Source organism: Pan troglodytes, chromosome 1, assembly GCF_028858775.2.
Source record: "Pan troglodytes isolate AG18354 chromosome 1, NHGRI_mPanTro3-v2.0_pri, whole genome shotgun sequence".
In the NCBI taxonomy this organism is placed as follows: domain Eukaryota; kingdom Metazoa; phylum Chordata; class Mammalia; order Primates; family Hominidae; genus Pan; species Pan troglodytes.
Genome location: NC_072398.2, coordinates 141,320,799 through 141,345,443, shown reverse-complemented (window position 1 = coordinate 141,345,443; position 24,645 = coordinate 141,320,799). Strand labels below are relative to the sequence as shown.

The window sequence follows — 24,645 nt, the reverse complement described above, 5'->3', positions numbered from 1 at the left end:
TGTCATGTCCAAATAGTTAAATTGTTTTGGTAGCTATAGTTTGGAAATTAGACTCGATTCTGTTCTCAGTACTGTAGACAAAATAGCTATTAAAGTCAAAAGTTTGTCAAAACTTTGTAATCATGATTATTATGTTGTTGAAGTGGTAGCTTGTAAGAGATTTCAGTTATTTTTAATTGGAGCTGGTGTTTGACATTCTAAGAAACACCAGCTAATATTTGTTGAGTGCCAGCAGGAAGCAGAGAACTGGAGTGGGTGCTGTGGGATCTTAACAAGGCAGGAGAGGATTCTCGTAGTAATCACAGAGAGCAGATAAGACAGGCACACATGAGGATGCCAGCAGAAGCAGACAGTTACAGTTGTCTAAGAATCCAGGGTGTGTGGAACCAGATAAAAGTGTATGAAGTATGCTGAGGGAGGAGTGGAAATCTGAATTGACTTTTGACAGTGGTCAGGGATGTGGAACAGAATATACGACTAATAAAGGAGGGTAGAGGGAACCTAGTTAGTGAAAAACTTAACCACAAGTCAGTGGTGTTAATCATTTGCCTCAAGACCAGTGGCTCTCAGAAGTAGGCAATTTTGCTTCTCAGCAGACATTGAGGAATGTTGGAGACATTTATGGTTATCATTAGCGAGGTGGCAGGTGCTGCTGTCATCTAGTGGCTAGAGGACAGGGATGATACATAAGCATACTACTGTGCACAGGACATCAACCCCCTTCCTCCTAAACAAAGAATGATCCTGTCCAAAATGGCGATAGTGCCTGCCCTTAGATCTCAGAATAGGTCTTGAAGGGAGGTGGTTCTTGACATGGGAGGAGTAATAACATTGAGCTTAGGAAGCTGATGTAGGAGACTTTTGTGCTCAGGTCTGATGTGATTAGGGTCTGGGCAAATCCTTATTGAAAGAAAGGGGCAGTTTGGAGGGAGATCATAGCAGATGAGCACAGTATGATAGTGGAGTAAGTTGGGAATCATAGAAATCAGAATTGGCATTTTAGAGGGGCCCTATCCAATTTATTTATTTTAGTAAATTCTTACCCTTTCTAGGTAACTTTTGTTAAACCCCAGGAACCGTGAACTGCTCCTGAAGACAGGTTATTACACCTTTGGACTGTTTGTTGTATTATTACTTGAGCTGAAGACTGTCTCCTTGAATTTTTTTTTCCAATGATTTTCTTCTTTTAGAGCTGCCTACTCTCTTTGAATGCACCAAGACAATATGATGTCCCCTTACCCCCAGTTGACTTTGCTAATGCAAACTAGTCCCAATTCTTTTCACAGTCTTTTATTGGGATGTGATTTCTCGATGTCTTCTCAGTTTATCGGCATCTCACATGGAGAATCTGGAATTGAATATGTAATTGAGATGTGATCTGGCCAACAGAGAGTACAGTAAGACAGCTGTTTGCTGAGACCTAAGCATAAATGTCTGCTTACTGCACCTTAAGCTTACAACTGCCTATGATTTTCTTAGGCAGTGCCGAGGACAAACTTCTTTATTAGATAATCATGTTTTGGATAGTCAAAACCCCCAGATATTTGCTCTCTGAGCTGCTGCATCCTGTATTTCTTGGGCAGATTTTTTTGGAGAAGTTTTTTTTTTTGTTGTTGTTCCTTCTCAATGTTATCCTATTTATTTTGATCCAGTCTTCTAGCCTTTGACATTTTTGAATTTATGCCTTCTAATTATATCAGAGAGGAATGGAGGATGACTTTGTTGAAAACTGTAGTCAGTTAGTACTATGTAAAACTCAGTAGTTTGGGGGCTCTGTTGGTCCTATATGAGAGCTGAGATCACTGAGTGATGGAGGTGAGTTCTAGGGCTAATTAGCCCTTATTTTGGGGGCTTCTTAGAAATCTAAATGCCAAGCCACATGGCATTTAGCTCTTGAAATGTTTGCACCTGGGGTACCATTTTGAAATTGTTCGAGTCTGTTGCAAGCTTCTGAAATCTGAATTCCTTCCTCTGGGTCTTTGTAGTTCTGTTTATGTATCTGGAAGAGAGTTTCTAATGTTTTGTGCAAATCTGAAGCTTGCAGGGTTAGAGTTGCTTTTGAAATTTGTGAGAAGGTAGGATAACTGGCAAAAATCAACTATGGACTTGTTTCCCACTCAGGCTAAGCTTTGTTTTCTTTTTTGCTAATATGCCTCAAATATTTAGTGACAGCCTTATATTTAGAGAAGGAGAGAGGATTGAGGTTTAGAAGCAAACCTTTTTCTCAGAGCTTGGCTTTAACTTGCCGTTGATGTAAGTTCATACTTAACTTGAATTTTACAGTCTTCACTGCAAAGACATTAGGAAATTACCATTCCCAGATGTCTTCTGAAGCTGGCAGGTAAGAAATCCCAGGTACCTTAGTGCCAAGTTCTCCGAATACTCTAGATCTATCCAATGAACTAGATTTAATAAATTACTTGATTTGGGTGGTAGCTGTCTCACAGTGTTGAAGGAGAGCTAGAGGAAAATTTCAAATCTCATGGCCAAATGTGTGTGACCTCTTTGTGATGAGTGTCCACTGTGCTCCAATCCTTTGTTAGTGTGTTGGCTGTCCAGATGGTGCAGTCTACTTGGTTTCCCTTCTTTACCAGTCCACGTGGGAAACCTCTTTATATCCTCTGGAGATGAAGGATATTCCAATGAAAAGAAGGGATGCCTTTCGAATATTTGAAATTTCTTGAGGGGAAAAGTGTTGCTGTCCTTTTATATTTTCAAAGGCTGTGTCGAAGTTGGAGTCTTAGAATTAAGGATGCAGTTATGTCACTTTGAATAGAAAGAATATTATAGCTGGAAGGGATCAACCCTTAAATTTTATTTTATTTTATTTTTTTAGACGGAGTCTCGCTCTGTCGCCCAGGCTGGAGTGCAGTGGCGTGATCTCAGCTCACTGCAAGCTCCACCTCCCGGGTTCACACCATTCTCCTGCCTCAGCCTCTGGAGTAGCTGGGACTACAGGCACCCGCCACTGCATGCAGCTAATTTTTTGTATTTTTAGTAGAGATGGGGTTTCACCGTGGTCTCGATCTCCTGACCTCATGATCCGCCCGCCTCGGCCTCCCGAAGTGCTGGGATTACAGGCGTGAGCCACCGCGCTTGGCTACCCTTAAATTTTATAGTTGAGCGTATCCAGGCACAGGGAGGTGATGTGCTTAGCGTAAGTTTACACATGTAGTGACAGAGTAGGCATTAGAATCTATCTGCCTTAAAGACCACAATAAAGGCTAAGGATCAGGATTTCTTCTCTGCTTAGAGGTGTGTAAACAGTAGGGTCCCTCGGGTCTTATTTACATAATTGATCTAAAAGAAGGAACACACAGTGGAATTTCTAGGTTTGCAGATGACAGCTTTTCTGGATTATGAAATGTCTAACCACTGGGGATTTGCTCCAGGGAAACCATACTAGGATGTATTAGTCATCAAAAGATTTGCAGGTGAGTTTCTTGTGGGCAAATAGGTGGTTGGGTATTAAGGGGAAATTACAGAATTTTCATAGGATGGTGTTTTGTTGGATAAACTCAGGGAAGGGCTCTGAAAATACCTTCATGTTGTTGTCCTGACTTGCTGTTGCAGAAAAACAAAAACCATGAAATGCTAGGCTTCATCAAAAAGATTTTGGGGCTGGGCATGGTGACTCAGGCCTGTAATCCCAGCAGTTTGGGAGGCCGAGGTGGGCGGATCACCTAAGGTCAGGAATTTGAGACCAGCCTGGCCAACCTGGTGAAACCCCGTCTCTACTAAAAATAAAAAAATTAGCCAGATGTGGTGGTGCCTGTAATCCCAGCTACTCGGGAAGTTGAGGCAGGAGAATCACTTGAACTCAAGAGGTGGAGTTTGCAGTGAGCTGAGATCACGCCATTGCACTCCAGCCTGGGCAACAGAGACTCTGTCTCAAAAAAAAAAAAAAAAAAAAAGATTTTGGGGAAAAAAAAACAAAATATGGCCTTAATTGAGTTTTCACTGTGTTTTTTCCCCCAAATTCGTGGGCACCTAACCTTCAGAAAGACACTAGAGCTGGAATGACCATTGTAATGATACCTAGAATGTTTGGACATTGCTGCTAGAATGTAAGCTTCATGAGGACAGGGTCCTTGCTTATCTGTTTCTTTGATAAAAATATTAAGATTTCTAGCACCTGGAAAGAGTCATCTGAGAGGAGATGGCATGGAGGCCTATGAAACCACAAAGATAGGGCCATAGGCAGCCTTGATAGTTCACTTTATTCTAATAAGCCCAAGCGTGCTATTTTAATTGCCTCCTTGTCTTCCTGCTCCAGTACTCTGTCAGTGTGGTGAGGGTAGGGATTTATCTCTGTTGTTCTCTACTGATTTTCTAGTGCCTTGCACATGGCACTATTAGTATTTGTCACCCAGAGGAATGAATGAAGAGGTATACCTTAAAGCTTTACAAGATATAAATTCAGGATGAATGCCAAGAAGTATGGTTTTTCTCAACCCTGGCTGGCATCAGAATCAGTCTGGGGAATATTTTTTAAATACATATATTCAGACCCTTCCCCATGCCTATTGAATCAGAATCTCTGGATATGGAGTTTAGTTTTGAAAACAGCCCTCCCTGCCTCCAGGTAATTCTAATGTGCAGCTCAGCTCAGAACCACCATCTTAGTAGTTGTGCACGAAGGTTGGGTACTGACTGAAGACACCTTCAAATGGGTTTGAAACATTTGTGGCCAGCAAGCCCATCATTGGTTATTAAGACAAAAGAGAAGCTTTAAGGATATGTCAGTCTTCTTGGAAGGTATAGTGACCCAAACAGCACATGGTCCACCATGGCCTTTGGTGCCTCCATGAGATAGTGCATCCTGGGCTGGATGGATGATGGGACCAACTCCCAGTCCATCCTTGAGCAGTCATTTCCAGAGTGGGTCCCTGATGACAGTTTCACCAGCCCATGAAAAAATGAGAAGAGAGAAGACAGTGCAACAAGCTTTTCTGTTTCAACTTGAGTGCTAAGTTTATTCAATTATAAGAGTCTGGTTTTTTGTTTTGTTTAATCTTGGGTTGTCCTTCCTACTGGAGGGTTGGCTTGTTTTTCATTTTATGAAAGGATGATGATGGTTTTTTGGTGTCATTTCTAGGTCCAGTTTTAAGCTGGCAATTTTGTGATAGTCTTTCTTTTGACATTTTACTGGCCTGTGAAATCAAAAGTCTGGGAACTACCACTCCTCTGAGGTTTTCAAGATGTCTGTGTCTACCCCTTGACACCTCCTATTGGGGAACGCTCATAAATATGGTGTTAGGTTCCATTACAAGCATTTTTTTTTCTTAAAACATTTTTTTCTTTCCTCTTATGCTTGCTGGTAATAGTTAGGAACATTGCCAGAGAAAGCTTCACTTCCCCAACAATGCATAAATCCCATTGCTACATCTTAGCATCGACAGAGAGCCAGCACTGCAACGAGTTCTACAGAACAAGGAGAAGAAAGGATGTACAAGAAGACACCTTTTTCTCTGATAGTTATTGGCCGCCAGAAAGCTGTGTCTCAAAATCTCTCATGCTATAGAGATAGGACAGAACTCTTCAGATTGGGTATTAGATGCCGTCAGTCAAAATTCTCTTCACTGATTGCTTACAACCCAATTTTAAGAAATATTAGAAAATTAAAATGCTTGGAAAAATGGTCCCCATGATGCTTGCAATGGCACTCTACTGAGTAGGCTTTTAAAATCAGTGTATTCTCAGATATGGCTGCTTTTTTGTTTTTGTATTTAACTTAGCTGGTTAAGAAGTACTTGGACAATGTATGGAACACCTAAAGTTAATAATAACAGCTATTAGGCACTTAATGATTGTCCAAACCTATGCCCTGGAATTTACATGCATTCTCATATAATCCTCAAAACAATTCTGAGTGAAAGATAGACTTATTCCCACTCTACGGATGAGGTCATAAGGCTGGAGAGGTTATGTAATTTGCAACAACGTCACATAGAAGTGGCGGAGGTGGAATTTGAAACCAGACTCATTTTATACCAGACTTTTGTATTTTAAACCAGACTTTTTAATATTTTATAATATATACCTATTCTCTTACCTACTGTACCCTTTCTCATTTCTGCACATTTCTTTGTATTTATTTTATAATACCTAGTAGTATTTCTGTTACATGAAAAAGAGAATCAGGTTTTGAGGTGTAAAGGTACCTGATAACTCCTCTGGTTCGTGCTGCGTGTTTGAAGAGTAGAGCCATAGCGGCATCCCGGCATTTAGGCTTCCAGGCCAATGCTCTTGTCGCCCCAAGTTGGTCTTAGAAGTATGAGCCTGTTGGTAAAACTACTTGAATGAAAATTTATCCTGGAATTGAGAGGGTAACTTTAAATCACTTAATTATTCTGGTGTTTTCTCTAGCCCTGTTCTCTTTTGTCACCCATATTGATGATAGAATGCCACTTGTAAAGTACATCTTAAGCACCCTCCTCCTAGTTAGATCTCAGCCAGAATAACTACTGTACATAAACAAATCATGTAAAGATATACCTAATATTTGCTAAGGTGTTATGTCTTAGCTGAAAAAACTGCTGTAACAAATGTTTGCTGAATAAATGCCATAAATATATTCAATATAAAAAAACTATATCCTCAAAGTAAATGAATGAATAAATAAATATCCATGTATCTACGTCATATTCATAGGCTGTTTCATTCGTGCCTTTATTTTTTAAATACAAGAAAATTATACTTCATTATACTCAAGTATAATCTCTTTGCTGGAGTGAATTTATTCTGTTCAAGTTTTACTTTAACTATTGAATTATTTATCTTAACATTTAGCCAGTAATAAAGTACAAATTGGGAACTGGGCTGCAGTTTTATACATCTTGCACAAAACACCCCCTTCCTACAAACACACACACTCAGAGACAGAGAGAGATGCACTTGTTCTTTAACTTAGCTCTCTTAAGATATTTTTCAATTCCAAAATAGTTTCTCTTTCACCTGTTCTAAATTCTTTTCCTTATAACTTATTTATACCTGCTAAGTTCTGTACCAAGCAGAAATTAGATCTGTAATTTCTGTGCTAATCAGAGTTGGATACTAGCAGTAGCCTGGGGGTCTTGAGCAAATAGTGTGCCTCAGAGATGATTTGTGGCAGCAGGCACTCGCCCTCAGGGTGGGGTCATCAGGAGTGGGAGACCCATCAGAAGTGGGCCTGTTGAGCAGTGCATTGTTGCCGCGTAGGAATGTGGGCCGGTGTTGCCAGATCTTCTGATTTTTCACTGTAAGCCAGAAATCTGGATTGTTGTGTAAAATCTGATTTTAAAGATTGGCTAATTCAACATTTTAGAACTTCCTGTAAACCAAACAAAATAGCTTTGTGGGCTGGAAACTGCCTCTTTAGGCCCTTAGAGATAGCCCTTTAGTGGCCAGATAAATGGAAGCATAGGGTTTGAATAAAAAGCACAATACACTTTTTTTTTTTTTTTGAGATGGAGTCTCACTCTGTGGCCCAGGCTGGAGTGCAGTGCTGTGATCTTGGCTCACTGCAACCTCCGCCTCCCGGGTTCAAGCGATTCTCCTACCTCAGCCTCCTGAGTAGCTGGGATTACAGGTACGCACCACCACACCCAGCTAATTTTTGTATTTTTAGGAGAGAGGGGGTTTTGCCATGTTGGCCAGGCTGGTCTCGAACTCCTAACCTCGTGTAATCTGCCTGCCTCAGCCTCCCAAAGTGCTGGGATTACAGGCATGAGCCACCATGCCTGGCCCACAATACACTTTTAAACATTAATTTAAATTGACATGAATTGAAACTTGATTTCATCCTTTTCTCTCCCAACCCCAGACACAAGGCAGAGCAAAGCAAACCGCAAGCCCCGTACTTTTAATGATAACAATTTCTGACCTTTAAATGTGGTGTATTACATCTGGAGTGGTTGCATTTGAACAGGTTGTCTGGCCTGAGGAGGAATAGGTTTAGGGAGAAATAGGTAGAGTATGAATATAAAAGGGGAGAGGACCGGTGGGACACACACAGAGAGAGAAGGAAGGGTAAGAGCCACTTGGAGTTGAGTAAAGAGATCATCTACCCCAGGAGATACGGGAAGATTTGTTCATATCTTAAAATTGATTTGGGGTAAATGGGGAAGAAAGAGAAAGAAAGAAAAAATGTCAATGTTTAGAAATAGTGCAGAATCTATGTTGGCAGGGGGCAAAGAGTGCTATTATTTTGCAGTTCCTAGTGTATCATGTTAATGTATACGGTGGCTTCTCCAAAAGGGGAATTGGAATGAAAAGGAAGGAAAAGAGTTTATGTCAGAAAGAAGACTAGGGAGTGAGATAAAGAAGAGGGGTCCAGAGAACAGCTGATAGCAAAAAGTAAACCAAGAATGCTGGAAAATGTTTGCATAGGGGAAAGTTGGCTATGTTAGAGTACAAAGCATCATTTTTTTCCCCCACCCAAACTACGACATTGAGGGGATATACACAGCAGTCCCTAGGAAAAAGATGGTTTGGAACACCAGCTTGTTTTGCTTTTGAAGGGCCAGCCTCCAGGGTCCCTTTGTGTGAAGCAGTGTCAGCAGGGCTGCGTCTGCCCTGTCGGGGCACACTGCCAGGAGGATATTGTCTACTGGTTTTAGCCCCTCTCCACCATCTGGGTATCCTGGTGCAGGACAGGACCTCAGACCTTTACTGTGACCCCAATGTTGCTCCTGTCTTTAGTTTTATTTGCTTTTCTGGGGAAAATCTAACATCGTTTTGTGTAATTTGTTGTACATACACCCTCTTTGAAAGAGAAGAGAGTAATAATTTGAACAGATTTCTGCTACTAGCAGAATCCTAGTCTGAGAGGATTTTAAAAAGCATTTTGCTCTTAATCATCCCAAGTATATAGTACCTTGTTCCTGGAATTTCAGCATTTTCTGTGGGGCGGGGAACAACGTCTTTTCATCATCTGCAGGTTTTATTCCAGTCCTGGGGCTGTGATCCCTGTGTGATCTGAACTATGTCTTTCTAGACTGGAATAACTTTAAATTTCTAATACTTTGGTTGCTTTTTAGAATAAATTCATTTTAAAATGTCCCCTTCTATTTGTTACTTTAGTGCAGTAAGGATCTTTATGGATTTCTTTTCCCCCTTATGGAAACCATTTGTAGTATTGAGAGAATGGGTTCAGGTTTTCTTGCACTGTTGGGAAGAAGAAAAATTCTTCAAATTCCACTGCTCGGCCTTCTAGGGACTCTACAGATGGAAATCCTGGAAGATCCTATCAGGAAGTGAAACTTGTAGATAATGTTTGTGCTTGTTTGGGGCATTATGCATTAACAAGTTGTACAAGAAGTCTTCTTTAACCTTCTTATAAAATACACTTAAAAAAGAATCCAGTCCTAGTGACGAATCTGGAAATAAGACTAGGAAACACTTCACCATGTGCCAGGCACTGTTTGCAGCACTTTACATATATTAGCTCATTTACTTCTGACAACAGCCCCATTTTGTAGCAGGGGAAACCAAGGCTGGGTTCTCTAGTCTGGCTGCTCCTCCCAGTCACCATGAGCAGCCAAGGTCATTACAGGAAGTGGCAGAACTGTGATTTGAACCCAAGCTGCCATGGCTTCAGGATCTGTGCTTTTTAGGACTCCTTCATTGCCCCTTGAACTCTCTCACAACAATGACGAACATAAATTTGCTTTAGAAACTTCTTTTGCCTTCCACATTACCTCAGTCTTAAAGTCAGCATCAGAGTTTGGTTGAAAAAAGAAATAAAATTATATTCCTTCCCTGATACCGCCTCCCCAAACCAAATGAACAAATGAAATCATGGAGACAGTTTCCATCTAGGAACAGAAACCTGACTAAAGGATCTTCCTGGAACACCGTACTAAAACGCTGGACTGATCATTACAAAGGCTGTAGTTGGAGCCTTGTTGCTGTGACAACCCGCATCCTTGGCACCAGACTTGTTTTTAACAGCACAAAACCCATCTTGTTTTACCTTTACCTTTACAACTGGTAGATTTGGTGAGCTTCTGAGAGCACTTTTTAAATTGCTTTTTGCAACCTATTTGGAGGCAGTGGGAAGGACCTAGGATTTGGCGCTTAAAAGACTTGAGTTCTAATCCCAGCACTCTCTTTTGTGGACTCGTGTGACCTTGGGTTTCATCTCCTGTAAATGGGGGAGGGGACAGTAACGGCACTAGGATTGGTTTGGTGAGGATAAGAAGCTATTATATATGACAGTATTTTATTCACAATAGCCATGTGTGTCAGGCAGTGAGCTGACCAGCAAGTCCTTTGTGAGTCTTGGAATGCATTTTCCATGGGTGGGTGGTGAGGTAGGTGGTTGGGGAAGGTTTGTGTTGATCTGAACCCCTTTTCTTTCCTGTTCTCTCCTTACCTGTATTCCAGTGTGAATGATAGTGTGGGTGTCAACTCAGTTTTTGGCCCAAATTCCTTTTCCTTGGTTTTCCCCCCCTCCTACTTTGGGCTCTCTTCCAGTTTGCCTACAAAGTGCTATTTGTTGCAAGGGTGAAGCAGGCAATTCTCTGGGCAGCGACACTGTGGCTGCAGGCAGTTACTGTAGTTCAAAGCAAACAGCCAAGCTAGAGTAGGAGGGACACTGACAGGGCTTGTTCATTAGAATTTTGAACATTAATTTTTGAAGGAGAGAAAGGGGAGTAGAAATAGAATAGGAATAGAAATATTATGAAATTTTCTTTGTAACAGAACAAAATTGGGTCAGGAGAAAGGACTTTAAGAAATCACTTAACATTTATCATTACTTTGAAAGCAAATGCCTTTTTTGAGTAAAAGCAAATGCTTTTTGAGCATTTACTTTGTCTGCAGTGCACTCTAGTGGGGTGGGAAACGAAAGTTAGCACTAAATATTAACAACGGCTATCATGTTAGTGCATTTCAGGTGCTCCACAGTGGGCCACTTTTCTGTTTTATTCTTATATCAGCCATGAAGGTTGGTGTCATTGGTGTTCCGTTTCAAAGATTACAAAACTGAGGCTCAGTGTGTTTAAATAACCCACTCAAGGATACAGTGCTAGTAACTAGCAGGGAGAGCTAAACTTCGACCTAGGTCTCTTTCTTATCCACAATATGAAAGATGAGTAAGATATGCCCCTGCTTTGAAGATAAGACCTGCATGTAAACAGTTTAGTATAATTCAGCACAGTTTGCAGTATATGTTGTAATTCTTGTGAGAGCTACATTTTTTGGACATTTGCTCAGAAGGAGAGACTGATTTTGACTAGAAAGATCAGGGGAGGTCTCACAAGGAAAAATACCTTGAATAGGGCCTTGAAGGATGACAAAGATGGTGACAGGTAGAGAATTGATGGGAGAGCTGAGGGAACGTTGGAGCAGCAAAGCATGGAGTTGTAGAAGTACAGAATGTGTTTGGGAAATGCTGCTGGGATGGAGTGAGGGATGGAGGAGGAAAGGAAGCCAGAGAAGTAGTTTGGGACAGATTACAGAGGGCCTAGAGTGTCCTGCTGAGGAATTTAGACTTCACTTGGTTGCCTTTGAATAAAGGTTATTCCATTGAAGGTTCTTGAGAAGGGAAATAATTTTGCCTTGATCTCTGCCTTCAGCAATTCTGGTGGTAGCATGGGCTTTCGCCAACTAGGCTGCATCTAAGGATCACTTGGGAGTTTCCTAAATGTGCAGATTCCAGGAGCACCCCTCCACCCCCATGATTTCAATGGTTCACATCTTGGGTAGGGCCTGGGAAAGTGTGTTTTGAAGGCTCTGCAGGTGGTTCTGAGGGCAGCCTGGTGAGGGAAGGGTTCTAGAGGGCGTTGGGACATTCTAGAGAAAGGTCTGAGATGAAGCTAATTTTGAGTTTGTCACTGTATGGATGATTTTTTAAACCTTGGGAGGGGGCCAGTCATCAAACTTTGTGGAAGTTCTGTCTGTGTAGGTTCTATGGTTTGCTTTTTGTCCTCTGTAAGTATTAAACAGTAATCTCTCAGAGCATTGTCATTTGGCTGAAGTTTTTCACATGTATTTCCTGTTCAAATCTAGAATGTGGGATGGCTCTAATCCTTATGCCCCTGTGCTAGATTTCTCCTTTTTTGTTGCTGTTTCTTTTAGAAGGCAGAGGAATATATGGGATTTTATTGTGGGCTGTACCTGTCTTCAATGACAATCTCTTGGAGAGCATGAGCTCTGTAGTTTACTGCCTGGGTTTTTACTCTGCCTTTCTAGCCATGGGAACATGGGAAAGTTACTTAACTTACTATAAAATGAAGATATAATAATATTTACCTCCTAGGGTTAGTTGTGAGGATGGTTTATATAAAATGCTTAGAACAGTTCCTGGCACATAGTTAACACTCACGTGTTAGCTGCTGTTGCTGTTATTATTGTCATTAATTCTGCAGATACCCAAAGGTATTCCTTGCCTGCATTGCTCACATATTGAGGGCTTCACCTTAAAAAATAACTGTACAAATTATGATTGAGAGTAGTAAGGGTGACATATTAGAAAGTTTTAATTATTCAGTGACCCTCTTTCCTTTCAGAGCCTTTTATTTTCTAGAAACATATGCTTTCCTCCCATGAACAAGCCTGCTAGGACATACTTAAAACCCATATCTGGTCAAGAATCTCTTCCTGCATATTGGCTACAGAGCTAATAGTGCAGTTCTTCAGTCTCTTAGGAGCTACATGAAATGATGCTCACTTTTACATTTCCTAGGACCCAGCCTGAATATAGGTCATTTTTTTTTCAAATGTTTCAGAGTTCTCTTACTCTCATTTGTTAGTTCTAAATCAACTGCTAACATTTAAAATACAATTTTTGCTGGGAGGACAGATAGTTCTACCAAGGGATAAGCTATTTCTCAACATTAAAGAAATTAGAAATTATAATTTATGCTTAAAAAAATAATGTTAGTTCAAGTTTTAACTTGCTTCTCTCTCCCTTCTCTGCTGTTCTTTGTCCTGCCATGTGTTTGCAAACCATTCTCATGACCTTCTGCCTGTGCGGCATATTTGTAGTGGGGCCAGATTATACATACGCCACTGACTTTTTCATCTGACCTCCTAAACTCAGCCTTTGAGCCCCTTCTTTTCTTTGGGTTTTCCTAACGAAGTCTTGTTGAAAGGAATATTATTTCCCATGGAACTTTACTGATAGTGTATGGAATAATACGATCATGCTCTGTGAAGTTCAGACCGGAAGTCTTAACATTTTAAACATGTATCTATTTGCTATTGCTTACTTAGTTCAGTCTTGGCATTTTAGGTTTAGAGGTGGTTACTACCCATTGGACATCCATAGCCACTCCCTGCAAATTAAAGGGGACACAAAAATGAAACTGAACTTCTGTTTTTCTTCACCTCTCTGCTAATTTAACTAAGTCAATTGGCTCGCCCTCATTTGCCCTCTTCACACCTCCCAAATTAATGTTATGTGCAAATTTGATTAAAACAGCGTGAGTAATTTCCAAGTTACTTTTGAATACGGATTGAATTCCATTCCTTGTGGCTTTTTCTTCATCATACTAGTAGATGTAGCCAGTGTTTTTCTTTCTAGCCTGCTTAACTTGTGTGGTTCTTGGAACAACATAAGTTTTGGTTGATTTAGGATCCTGATTTCACAGGATACTGTATCAACTGCTTTACCAAGATCAAAGTACATGGGTTCACTGCATTCCTTTCAGTTGCTAATTCAGTTGTGCTGTAGCCAGGCAATCCTGGAGGCTTGAAATCCAGGATTCTGGTCAAGGTGAGGAAGCAGCCCTTCCTCCTGGCTTTTTCATTCTGCAAATACCTTTTCTTTCCTTCTTAATATTTATTTATTCAGCAATGTGGCCCAGGCTCTGCATCCCTGACTTCCTAAAGCTTTCAGCCTAGTGCCCCTAGACAAGTGGTTACATTCTTGCTACAAACTGGAAAGTCTCTGAGCCCCTCACCCCACTCCTCCCCACTTCTTTTCTTCTGCTGTATTTATGGCAGTGTACCTCATGAACTTTCACGCTAGGGAAAGCAAACTCAATCCAATTGGGTCTTATGGGTAAGAAAATGTGTTGGTTAAAGTAGATTCTGGTCAGCCAGGCTATCGAAGTTTTAGTATTTACTAGCAGTGTGACTTTGGGCAAATTACTTAACGTCTCCATGTCCATGTCTGTTTTCTCATCTGTAATATGAAGATAATAACTCCTACCTCATAGGGTTGTTGTCAGGAATCATTGAAGTGTTAATACATGTAAAGTGCTTGGCATTTATTAAACTAGGGTTAGTTAAAAAATTGATGAATAAGCTATTAAAAGTTCATAATAAAGTTTCTGGAGTTTTCAGGTACTCCGTTTCTCTTTCGTGCTATTTGCCTTGGCTATTCCACTACAGGCAAAGGAAAGGAGATGAAATTTAAAGTATCTAATTTTGTAACCTTAAATTATTCATGAATTGTTTTTCTTGTGTAGACTCCATTATAATGTATAATGGAGAATTGTATTCAAGATATGATGTGTGTGACTTATTCCTTATGAACTCTGAAAGTCATTTTTAAGAGCACTTCTTAATAATGAACATTATATTTATTTGACTTTTTAGGATCCAACCCTTTTACATTGTTGGGCTTTTTAATATGTTATTTAAAAAACAAGATTGCCCAGGCCAGGCGTGGTGGCTCACGCCTGTAATCCCAGCACTTTGGGAGACCGAGGTGGGTGGATCATTTGAGTCCAGGAGTTTGAGACCAGCCTGGGCAACATGGCGAAACCCCTGTCCCTTAAAAAAAAAAAAAAAAAAGGGGGTGGGGGGAAGAAAAATTAGCTGGATGTGGCGAGCTCCTGTAGTCCCAACTACTGGGGAGGCTAAGGTGGTAGGATTGGTTGAGCCTGAGAGAACAAGGCTACAGTGAGCTGAGACTGTGCCACTGCACTCCAGCCCGGGAAACAGAGTGAGACTCTGTCTCAAAAATAAAAATAAGATAAATAAGATTGCCCAAAGAGAATTAAAACAATGTTTCAAATAAGGAAGCAGATACTATCACAGAAGATTAACAGACAAAACATGCTTTCCAAAGAAGAATGAATTATAGGACAGTATTTCATCTATGTAATACACATCAAAATCAACAGTCATTAAATAATCCAAGGCTATTCATTCCTAGCAGTCTGTGCTGGGAACATTTTGAACAGTCTTTTATACAGGTATTTGCATTTAGTCAGAATTTTGGGGTATCTTACCCTTCTTTCACAGTATTATGCTTAGTAAATCCCAGTACATCAACCATCATGTCCTACTTTACATGCATTTTTTTGCATACTAATTGAAGAATGAGAGAGGAAGCTTGGAAAAAATGTATTAAGATTTTGTTTATCACAGTTTGATCAGTGGATCAGTCTTATTATTTTATAAAATAATATCCAGCTGCAGCTCAAGTGCATATTTTACCTAATTTATATCTACTTATATTCCTATGGCTTAAAGTCAGTTGGCCTATTACAAAATACATGTTTATCCTTTACACTTTACCAAAATCTGGCGAGGTGATGAGGGTGTATGATGCACTTGAGAGAGAGCATTACAAGTTATGTTTTTAAAGTGGGATTTTTTTTCTGAGCAAAAGATATGTAGTGCAGAATGATATATCCACAGCCAAAATGCACCCACTCATTTCTATTCAATTAAAAGAAGGAAGAACAGACCCAGGGTGAGTTTTCGTTCCATTACCTAAGGCTTTGAGAATATCACTTAACATCTGTGAGCCCTGCTGCTGCTTCTGTAACACATTAATAATGACACCTCCCTGCGAAGGTAGTTCTGAGAATTCATTGAGGCAGGGCCTGTGAGGGTTTGTCCTATGTAATGTTAGTAATTTTGTGCAAGGTGTGTGGGTTCATTGTGTGTGTTTGGAAGCTGAGGAAATTGGAGCACTGAGCTTAGAGAGATACCAGCTCAGGCCTGTAGCCACCCTGGCCCTACCTGCCTTGTGGCTGGATCTTCTAAGTCATGCTGTGGGGTGCTTTAAGTAGTGCTTTCCTTATTGCTTGCTGAAAATCAGGAAACTATCTTACAGGCATATTTTTTTTAAAGATGATTTGCAACCCCTTGCTGCATTTTGTCATGTGAAATGACACTTACTCTGGTTCCTTAAAGATGGCTAATAATCCTCTATGGGTAAATGCCAATCAGGCCAGCCAGTTGGCTCTGCGAAAGGCTTCTTTGAAAGCCATGGTTCAGGTTTTGCAGAGGCCAGGAAGTGAATGTGAGTGCCAGAGACCTCCTTCCCAGAAAATCCTGTTGCATGTGCTACCCCGGAGGTGAAGACAAGGTAGGGACACTGCTGTGAAGGCTGATAGTGCAGAGAGGTCATCTCTTTGGTAACCAGACAGCTTGTCATTTTTTATTTTCTTGTTTGTAAAATCCATGTGTGATAATCACCAGGACTCCTGATATTCACACAGAGAATTGCTTGTGGCAAACATTTTTAACCGCCAAACTAAGATCTTTCTTAAGATGAAGAAAGATAAGCAGCATTGTTTTTTAGAGATGAGTTTATCATCTCCTCCTCCACACCCATTAGTCCTCAGAAAAGCTATTTCTTGAAACTGAATTTGGAGCTTCTAAAATGGCTTTCACAGTGTTGGTCTCTTCATCTGGGGATTATGGTACTTAGGGAGTGGAGACTTTCAAAGTGAACCTTCCACATTTTTCCAAAATCTTTTGTGGCATAATTTGTGCCTACCTGAGAGCGCATTTTTTCTTTTTATGAGGTTGTGATTTTAATATATATACATACACGTGCACACACACACGTGCGCATGCACACACACACAAAAGCATAACAGCGGCTATGAGAAAGAAACACTTCTGCATGAAACACAGAAGGAGCGGGCAAATAGCTGACCAGGGGAAAGTATGAGATGGTGTTCAGGCCTCATGGTAGTTAGGATTAGGAAATGTCAGGGGCTGTGTTGTATTCTCCAAACTGTAAGCTTTGGGAGTCGTACAGAGTGAATGTTAATAAATATTTTTGATGAGGAGGGTTTGGGTTTATAGGGAGCCTAAGAAAGAGAAATGTGGCTGCCCTTCCCCCACAGCTGGCCACTGCTCTGGAGGGGAGAGTATTAGACATTTGGGTGTGGACATAGCAGCATAGGTGAATACCGTTGTTAGTCTCCCACCAAATGCTCTTCTGTATTTTGTTACCTATTAAACCATACAAACTCTCCTATATATCATTAAATTATCACTCAGTACAGTCCTTGGACAAAATAGGAATAGTCTACTGTTGACTGTTTTTAGATTAATGACTTTGAATTTTTCCTAAGAGAGATTTTAAGAAGTTAGATAGTCTAATCTCATGAGTCCCAAATATAAAAAACAAAGGCTCTGCAGGTTTAAGTTTTCCTTTGCCTTTTCTTACGAATTTAAATATTTTTCTTCAGAGGTTTTCCTTGGGCTCTTAGATAATGAGTAACAAAAATGAAGGAGGGATACCAAAAGATATTTCAAAACATAATTGTGTCCTTAAAAACATGGTAATAATTGACAGGGTTTTTAAAATGAGAGAAGTTTCTAGCTAAATGCCCTGCTTCACATCCCCACTCCCCACACTGAGTACTTTGGAAAATATGTGGTAGCTGTTTGGGAAGAAGTATTAAGTTTGTGAAAAGACATGAAGAGTTGCCAGGACCACAGTAAGCAAAGGATTGAGAGAAGGAAAAAGGTGAACAGAGCTAGACCCTAAAAGGATGCTAAGATCCCTTGAGAAGTCTTTTAGTAAGAAGCCCTCATTAGACTGCGAGTGCCTGGTGGACAGGAATGCATCTCACTGGTCCTTGCAGTCTTCTTCCCAGCCCCTGCCTTTGTACTTGAAGGCCATGGTCATCTGGGTGCACTACAATTCAAGTCTGTGAGGTGAGGAGAAAAGGGTGGGTGAGGTGTAGTTCATCGTCTGGAGGCCTCAGTATTGTCAAGACCACCCCCCCTCCTTTTTTTTTTGTGAGTGCACAAGACTCTTAATCACCTTTTCATTTGGTTGCGTCAGGAGCCTCATAGCAGCATGCTACTGACAGGTGATTGTGAACTAAGTGTTATAGCAGAAGGAAACAGAAAATGAGAGAATGTCAACTTGAAGCCGTGTGTGTTTTTGTGAACATCATTTGCCACTTTCTTAAAGAGCCCCAGTTAGAGAAAAAATAATGCAGGAATCGAATTTTAGTCAGCTTGTTAGGTTCTGAACTGGACAGACTTTGTACCTTGGCATATGAGTAGCCATTCTAGAACCTTTTGAACTTTTGCCACCAAGTAATTCTGGAAAGGCTGACAGCCAGCAGTAGATAATGGAAAAAGCCAGTATCCTCTGCCCGAGAAATTAAGGTGTGTATTATTCAGGTGGTTAAAGAAACTGCCTAGCACAACAGCAATAGCTGGTAAGTAGCAGGATCATTCAGAGATGAAGGGATGGATCACAGAATGGTTGCTGTGCTGGACTTTCTCCCTAGAATTCATGATCATTGGCCAGGAGTGGTGGTTTACGCCTGTAATCCCAGCACTTTGGGAGGCTGAGGTGGGTGGATCATGAGGTCAGGAGATCGAGATCATCCTGGCCAACATTGTGAAACCTCATCTGTACTAAAAATACAAAAAAATTAGCTGGGCATGGTGGCGTGTGCCTGTAGTTTAAGCTTCTCGGGAGGCTGAGGCAGGAGAATTGTTTGAACCCGAGAGGCGGAGGTTGCAGTGAGCCGAGATCACGCCACTGCACTCCAGCCTGGGCGACAGAGCGAGACTCTGTCTCAGAAAAAAAAAAAAAAAAAATTCGTGATCATTGTAGGAATTCGCAGTGTAGGGGAAATGGTACAGATTTTATAATCAGGAAAGACCTGTATTCAGCTCTCCATTCGACCACTTTCTGGCAGAGCCATGGGAACAGTTTCTTAATTTCTCTGACCCTGTTTCCTCACTTGGGAATATGACTTTTGCAGATCTGTTGGAAAATATTAAGGCCAAGAGGGATTTAAAATGAGATGTTGTCTAGCACTGAGTAGGAGCTTAATATCTATCCGTTCCTTTCTGCTTCAGTCAAAACTGAGCTTTATATGTAGAATAATTATTGTTTGTATTCCATTCTCCATTTTGAGTATGGAACCATGAATGCCAACAGCTTGATAATAAAAGGAGCCGTTTGTCAAGAGACAGTCTTGTAAGCGCTTTGTAACCTGGTAGACTGTGCATGTAAGGGCAGGCAGGTTACAAATGCGAATCCCCATAGCCAGCACACTCTACATACAGCAGATTCTTAAGCCATCTGTGTACTCTTTTTAACACTGTACTGAAGTCCACTTAAGTCAGAGTTCAACAAAATGAATGAATGTAATCCCAGGACTATGGAACTTCTCTGTGATTACATAGCACAGAGAACTACGGAATCATTTTCTGGAAGAATGCACCATGCGATTATGCTCCATGTGGAATTGGTATATATAAATGTTGGTAGACTGTGAGGATGAGGTTGACAGATTGATCTGAGTAGAGACCCTAGGAGGAACCGAGGATACTATGTAGTTTTGTTGTTGTTACTGTTTTGCAGTTCCTGGCTGCTCTGTGTTGGCAGCTGTGTGCACGCTTTCTCTTTTGAGCCAGCGAGGCACAAGACAAGTAATTTCCCATCCTGAATCTCTCACAGCTGCTGAGCTGTAGTGGATATACTGGGATGTGGCTATGAACTTTAAAAATTTGCATAAATCCAGCCCCCACTCCCCTGCAAAGGCTCAGTCTTGTCTTTACACCTTCCCCGAGGTAATTATTTTCTGGGGGGTAGGGGTGGGGGTTGGGAGGGTGAAGAAAGGAAGAAAAAGAAGGCCGACCACTCTAGGCACCGGCGGAGGAAGCGTGGAGTCCATTGATCTAGGTACTTGTGGGGAGGGGAGAACCCGAGCAGCAGCTGCAAACGGAAGGGCTGTGAGCGAGCGGGCGGGCGGGCGGCTGGCAGCGAGGCCACCAGCAGGGGGGGACCGGGCCGAGGCCGCGCCACCTCGGCACCACGCGGGCAGCCGGTGCGGCGGGGTCGCCACGGCCAGGGGAGCGCTGGGTGCCCACCATGGCAGTTATGCAAGCGGTGACCCCCTGGTCTTGCCTCCCCGCCGCCCTGCACTCCTTCCTCCCCGCTGCCGACACTTGGATCTCTCTAGCTCTTTCTCTCCCCTGTGTTTTCAAACAGGAAGTGCACGGCTGTCTATAACGTGCTCCCGGGTCTCAGGATGGAGGAGTGAAGTCTCCTGTCGCCGTGGTTCCAGCCTCCGGAGCTCGCCCAAGCCGCGTCCCCAGAGAGCGCCCTGAGAGAACAGGGTGGCCGCTTGGTCCAGGTGCGCGGGGTCGGGTCTGGGTCCAGGGCGCGGGTCGGGAAGTCCGCGGCACGGAGCACTGCTAGTGTCGGATCTGCATCTCCAGCTCTGTGCTGCAGCTTCACTTGCCCGCCCCCCACCACTGGCTTCTCACCCGGGGTCTCTGCCAAACTCTGGCTGCTGCCGCCCTGGGTTCGGGCCGGCGGAAGGCCCTGGGCGTGCGCTGCGGAGCCGCCTGCGAGGACTCTACTAGGGCGCTTTCCAGGCTGGACTGCCCAGGGCTGCGCTGGGGCTGCCAGTGCCCGGGGAGTCTTCCTGGAGTCCCCAGCTGCCCTCTCCACCCTCTCCTCCAGCTGCTGCTGCCTGAAGCAGCAGCTCTTTGTTCCTCCCTTCCTGGTCTGGGGTCATACACATAAATGTCCTGGGAGGCAGGGTGGTGGGAGGGTAAGGGGTTGGGACGTAGGGAAGAGGAAGAAGATGAGTTGTGGGTGAAGTGTAAGGTGGACAGGAGAAAAGAATCTTAGTGTCCATGCTCAGAAATCAGCTCTTCAGCTGCTGAAACAGAGGACCCCGGTTCCTTGGTTTCTGTTTTGGGAAAGCCAGGCCATGCCAAACGGAGGGAATTAATGATGCAGGCACACACCGGAAAGGTAGGGACCAGGAATGAGGCACAGCAGCGAGTTCTGAGATGTTTAGTCTGGTGTCTGGCTTGTTAATTCCACTGTGGTTTCTGAGCCAGGCCTCCTCGCTGAGACAGAAGGTACTTTAACATATGAGCCAGGCGTCTTTATTAATTCCATTTGTCATCAAAGTAAAATTGAGAGTGACTTTTCTCAAATTCACCAGGTAGATTATAATTTCACTTCCACATCGTGTTCCATCTCAAATGTTCATAGAAGGAGAATAAAACACTAGGGTTGGTTTTATGCTACAGACGTTTTGCATCTTTATTTCCCTGGCAGGTCCTCTTTCTCCAGAATAACTCAGATTGACTTCTCCCCCCAGTGAAAGCCTAGCCTTGTTTTACCGCCTGTTTATCTACCTGGTGAAACTCTAGTCTTGGGGAGGACACTAAGGGGAGTGGGATGGCTGAGAATAATCAGTTTGATGGGATCATTATATGGCCTCAAATTAAATGTTTGAGCCCTGTTAAAGCCAGTAGCATCTTCTTAATTTTTATTTCCGAGGAAGGGATGTGAGCATATGACTAGAGGGGAGGAAAGTGAGACTCTGCCAAAGAAGATCTCTCCCTGTAGCACAGAGGAAAAGTGAATCTGTGTAGCACAGTATCACATACACTGCGCGTTTTCACTTTATCGGGTAGCCAAGCCATCTAAGGAGTCAGGGTTAGGTGTAGAATTTACATTCATGACGTAGGATGCTGACTATAGCATTCTGATGCTGAAAATTTTATCATAAAACATATTTACTACATAATTAAGTTTGCTTTGAAAGGAAAATTTACCAGGGTGGTACAAATTTACCAGCTTGAGTACAAAACATGTACTCAATAAGTACATGGCATTATGTAGCCAAAATGCACTATGAAAACTGAACAATTAAACTTATCCTTCCTAGATAGACATGGACTTCTTAAGTTTGAATTTAATTGTGAGATGGCTGTGTTTATGCCTCTTCTTGCCAAATACGTCATGAAAAGTGAGAAAGTAATCAAGAGAGATTCTTTTTATTTTGAGACGGTTTTTCATTCTGTCACCCAGGCTGGAGTGCAGTGACGTGATCTCAGCTCACTGCAATCTCTGCCGCCTGGGTTCAAGTGATTCTCCTGCCTCAGCCTCCTGAGTAGCTGAGATTACAGGTGCACGCCACCACGCCCAGCTAATTTTTGTATTTTTAGTAGAGACAGGGTTTCACCATGTTGGCCAGGCTGGTCTCGAACTCCTAACCTCAAGTGATCTGCCCACCTCAGCCTCCCAAAATACTGGGAGGCCACCACACTCAGCCAGTCAAGAGAGATTCTTGAAAGACCTGTACAACCATAGTGTTTTGCAGCTACTTTTTTTTTTTATTTTTGAGACGGAGGAGTTTTGCTCTTGTTGCCCTGGCTGGAGTGCAATGGTGCGATCTTGGCTTACCACAACCTCCGTCTCCCGGGTTCAAGCGATTCTCCTGCTACAGCCTCCCGAGTAGCTGGGATTACAGGCACGCACCACCTCGCCCAGCTAATTTTGTATTTTTAGTATTGATGGGGTTTATCCATGTTGGTCAGACTGGTCTAGAACTCCTCACCCCATGATCCACCCGCCTCGGCCTCCCAAAGTGCTGGGATTACAGGAGTGAGCCACTGCACCCAGCCACTGCCTCTACTTTTATACCTATGTGTGTTCCTTGCCCCTCCGTTTATTAATTTATTTGGGGACTTTCTTTAGCATCTGTCACTCTGCTCTAAGATACAGTAGAACAGCTTTTGTGAGCCTCCAAATCTCTGTCCCATTTAAGAACAGAGTCTCCTTCTATTCTAGTGATATTTAAACTCAGAAATCATAACTGGCCTTTAGATTGTCATTTTCTGTTTACACAGTGTATATGATGTATTTTTTTTTTTTTTACTCCTTTCAACAGAGCTAAACTCTTCTTGCTCCTTTCAATGATGTAGTGAAGTAGGATTCATTTTCTCCAGTTTATGGAGAGAGGAAACAGGCTGATGAGATGTAACTTGCCAGTGGTCGTATTAGTAAATGGAGTTGTTGGGACCTGAACAAGGTCTTCTGATGTAATCCGTGGTTCTTTTGTAGTCTGGAAAGCCACTGCCTAAGGAAGAGGTGGCAGTGCTGATTCAGGTGGTCCTTTGCCATTCCAAAAGAAAGCTGGATTGCCTTACCAAATCTCCAGGTTTTTCGTTATACCTCTTCACTCAGGCTCTGCCCAGAACTCAAGGTTTGTTTTCATTTTTAAAGCAGTTTTTTTTTCATATTTGAAATTTACACTTCCTGTGTGTCTGTGACTAGATTTAGCTGTGTTTGCACCAGTGTGATTTGTATTCTGCCAAAATTCTAGTAGTATATTTTAATTTACAGATACCTTTGGTCAGGTTTTAGTGAGCAGATATCTTTCCAAGGGATCAGATTACCATATTTTAATTTTTTAGAATTAAAAAACCTCTTCTGGCTTACTCCTAGGGCAGTTTATATCCCAGAAAATTAATTAATTAGTAAATTATATATATGACTCTCCACTCCCCACTACTGCTGCCACTGTGCACATCCCCTACTCTTTCATTCCAGCTCACAGTAATCCACTGAGAGGCTCACATTACAGACAATGTGAGCAAACCCATGTAACTTTAAATTATAGATTAAATATTTTTGTAACATTCCTTAGATGCAAGTAAGTTTATTTCCTTTGTAGCGCTTAAAGTTGAGGCTCTCTTTAGTTACAGTTTTAATGTTGCACCATTAACTAAACTGTAAAATTATGGTTTAATTTGTTGTACTGCAAATTAAAATTTGGAGTACATTTTTCATAAGTGTTGGATAAAATATTTGTTTTCTCTTCAATAATTGGAATATTTATAGTGGCCTATAACTTCCCCTCTGTAAAACTGTGGTCAAAACCCTCAGGGAGAGGAGAAGGTAAAGGAGGAGCAAAAGAGAGGAAATGAGAGCTCATTGTTTTGTAAGGGAGGAATGAAATGATACATGTATGATTCCTTAATACGCAGTGCACTGCCTTTTCTGTCTGTCGGTGAGTTGCAGTGGCTTGTGAACCAGCTGTGTATCTCTTCCAACAGAAAGGCTAAAAATGAAAGGGTAACTAGCTTTGATGTTAAATGCCAAGGAAAAGTTAATGGCCAAGAGGGGACTACGAGTGGAAATAAATGCAAGTTAAGATTTCATTTTTTCAAAACTTTTTTTCCCTTCATGTATATTATAAAGTAAAAAATGCCTTCTTAGTCAAATTGTAAACTGTAATGCAGTGGCTCCTGACACCAAAATCAGGAAGCTTTTATTTAATATTAAAAGATTTCAACGATCTTAACTGGTTCACTGTTTTACTTCGTATCTCTTATAATTGCAGATGTTTCATGAGAGTTAATTTATATCAGCCGAGTATATATTGCAAATAATGACTTCAGCATCTTCCTGTATTTGTAAAATAGCACTGCATGTATATATGAGGTAAGGATTCAGCCTACAGACCTCTTGCAGTACCCTGAAGTCTACAGGTTGGGAATTGAGGCCAAAGCAAAACAACTGCTCCAGACTGAAAATGCTGAAATGGTGATGAAAAATGCATAATATGTTAGCCATCAGATTATAAAGATTCCCAGGTGGAATTTTTCCTCTTTGTTGTACATTAAAAGGATGATGTGTTAAGCCCTGATTTTGGATCTGGTCATGTTTCCGGGCTA

At 41.8% G+C, this 24,645-nt stretch overlaps 1 protein-coding gene across 12 annotated transcripts in view; it reads left to right on the top strand.

Annotated features, from left to right (window-relative positions):
• Positions 1-24,645, top strand: part of LRRC8D (leucine rich repeat containing 8 VRAC subunit D) — a 140,343-nt gene that overhangs the window by 2,468 nt on the left and 113,230 nt on the right. For 7 of the 12 annotated variants that reach the window (XR_010153289.1, XR_010153288.1, XM_001150794.6 and 4 more), the window contains one exon: positions 20,150-20,294. The exons of 2 other annotated variants lie outside the window; for them this stretch is intronic. The gene's annotated coding sequence lies outside the window, so the exon portion shown is untranslated. Of the gene's footprint in view, positions 1-14,667; positions 19,841-20,149; positions 20,295-23,029; positions 24,413-24,645 lie in introns of those variants that run through there. 3 more of the 12 variants (XM_063799785.1, XM_063799783.1, XM_009424982.5) reach the window with 3 other exon arrangements.